The sequence below is a fragment of the Strigops habroptila genome, chromosome 6, assembly GCF_004027225.2.
Source record: "Strigops habroptila isolate Jane chromosome 6, bStrHab1.2.pri, whole genome shotgun sequence".
In the NCBI taxonomy this organism is placed as follows: Eukaryota; Metazoa; Chordata; class Aves; order Psittaciformes; family Psittacidae; genus Strigops; species Strigops habroptila.
Genome location: NC_044282.2, coordinates 57,203,980 through 57,206,935, shown reverse-complemented (window position 1 = coordinate 57,206,935; position 2,956 = coordinate 57,203,980).

Sequence of the window (2,956 nt, the reverse complement as noted above, 5' to 3'; positions counted from 1 at the left end):
ACCAGCCCAGTTTGGGGCTTGGTTTTTAACTTGTTTTGGAAAAGGCAGAGCCAATTCTCTGCTCTGGGATGAGGACCAACTCCACTGCTTGCAAAACTTAGATGCTGCTGTGCCAAATCCTTGAACTTCGCACTGGTTGCTGAAGGCTACCCAAGCAGGCAGGGATGCAGCCAGGGGCTCTGTGGCAAAGCAGTGTGTTGCTTTCTTCAGTTACAAAAAAGTATTTTTGGCAATATCAAGATTACAAAGCAGAGAGGCTGTAAATTGAAGACATTTGGCTTTCATTAAGACAGATGGCAAGAAACTTCTGCACGTGTCACCTGAAGCAATAAGTCCTATGAAAAGTATCTCTCACCTGCCTGAGATCATCTCATTAAAGTCTGAATGTGTGCCCAGTGTCTGAGGGGCAGAGAAAGGCTCCAGTTAAAAACATGCTGGTGGCCCCTACAGTATCACTATAATATCAGAAGACATTTCCGAGAGGTCAGATTGATTTCTTTGCGTGCGTGGAAGTATCACACCAAAATTATGTACAGAATTCACTAAGCATAAAACCCCATAGGAATTCCTCTCACAGCCTACCCCTGCACATCCTCAGCACATTTGAAGACGATACAAAATCAGGAGGAGCAGTTGGCCGACCAGATGAGTGTGCTGTCATTCAGAGGAGCCTCAACAGGCTGGAGAAATGGGAAAACAGGGACTTATAGAATCATAAAATATGTGGTTTGAAAGGATCTCAAGAATCATCTGATCCAACTTTTCTTGGCAACAAAGTGACCTCATGAAGTTCAGCCAAGTCCTGCCCCTGGGTATGAACATGCCTACGTACCAGTACAGGCTGGGGGCCACCTGGGTGGAAAGCAGCTTGGCAGACGTGGGGTCCTGGTGGACACCACGTTGAGAATGAGTCAAAAATGTGTCTTTGCACTCAAAAGCAGCCTGGACTGCATTAGGAAAAGCATTGCCCGCAGGTCAAGCGACATGATCCTCCCCTTCTGCTCAGCTCTAGAGAGATCCATCTGGAGTGCTGGGTCCTGTTCTGGGCTCCCCAGTGCAAGAGAGGCATGGACAGGCTGGAGTGAGCCCAGTGAAGTGCCAAGAACCTCATAAAGGGCTGGAGCATCTGTCATTTGCAAAGAGGCTGAGACAGCTAGGACAGTTCAGCATGGAGAAGAGACGGCTCTGCTGGAGCTGTCTTCCTCAGGACTTAGGGACATATAAACTCCAGCTGTTTGATGGCCCTCTGTGAGCAATGGCCTTTCTCTGCTCCACAAATCACAGAGCTGTTCACACAAGTGTCTCTCTCCAAGCTAGGCTCATTTCAGACATCCAGTGGGAAAATTCTTTCATCACTGCCATATCCAAGTCTGTCTGGTTTATTTCCCCAGACTAAAAATGACCATGGAGAACTGCTCTCTCCATAGGATACTGCAATTTTATGGGCTTTATTTTAAGGAGGGATCTAGTTGTTGTTTTCCACCCCCTAAAGCACTAGGTTATAGAGAAGAAAGAGTGACACCGTCCTCAGAGGTGTACATCTAAGGGATGAGAAGCAATGGACATAAGATACCACATGGGAAATTCTGACCAAATATAAGGAAAAAAATGTTCACAAAATGTTTAAGCACTGGAACAGCCTGTGGCTGTGAAATCACCATCCTTGGAGGTTTTCAGAAGGTGTCCAAACAAGACCCTGGGCAACCTGATGTAACCCTGAAGCTATCCTGGCTCTGGGCAGAGGATTGTACTAGGGGACCTCTAGAGGTCCTCTCCAACCTAAATTGTGAATCAGGAATACCCAGGCTGATACACAGTGGCACAAGCTGACCCAAACCCAGAGAACAGCTATGGAGGGAGGCAGAAAAATGCCAACAGCAGATTGCATACACTGTCTAGAATACGGCTGTGAACCACGTGTACCCTCAGTGCAGCCAGGCATGTTAGCATTAATTGCAATATGCCTTCTTTCTGTTTTAATCAGGGGTTTGTTGGTAGTTTGTTTTATCACTGCAAAAATTCTAACCCAAAGAAGGATCCAGTTCAATACTCATTACGGGTGACTGGTGAGATAAATTCATCTGACTTCAGCTGCATATTTCACTTGCAATGCTCCCTTCATTTGTCTGAATTGCTGTGACCAGGACCAAAATGTTAGGCTGTCAGACGGGGGAGTCAGGAGGTGTTCTGGGGTAAGTTTGTGACCTAAAAACTCCTAAATCCTCAGCATGAGGCTTAGTGATTAATGGCTAATGATTAACTTAGTGATTCAGCTGAGCCTTCATAATAAATGAGAAGCTTCTCTTGAACAGCACATGCCTTACTGGGCTTTTTTCGGTGTGAGAACCTAAATATGCTTACATTAATTTAAGAGAAATGAGGGCTGGCACACAATTAACAGGGCCTCAGCATTCGGACAAGAAAAGCTTTAAGCTATTCGCATATGGAGCTCTGGGCAGAGATCTGTTTTCTGCCTTCCCAGGTTTGCGTGGCCCTTGCTCAACGCACACTGCTCTGCGCCTAATCCCCAGGAGACAGGAACTGCTCCAAGCACTCCAGCACTCCACACTGACATGTAGCTGTTGCTAATGCAGCTTTTGTTACACCAGGCGTGGATCAGTTCATCTGTGTCAGATGCCTGTGCAGCTGTTTGCCATGCGGATGCAGTCTGGGGCTCCCAAGGCACTGCTGACAAAGACAGCACCACATAAAGCAAACAAACCCCAAACATGTTCTTATAATCTTGAGGTTTCATTAATGATTCTATATATATATACATACTGGGCAATAGTGTGCGTGTGGCTGCACCTGCACTGCCGGTTTCCCGGCACAGAGCAGCGCTGGTGACAGACTACATTTCCCAGGAGGCTGTTGCACAGGAGTCTCCTGTGTCACTGCACCAGGACCCTGCAGCTCTGCAGGACGCACTTGTGCTGCTGCAGTTCCTGCTGCTGGC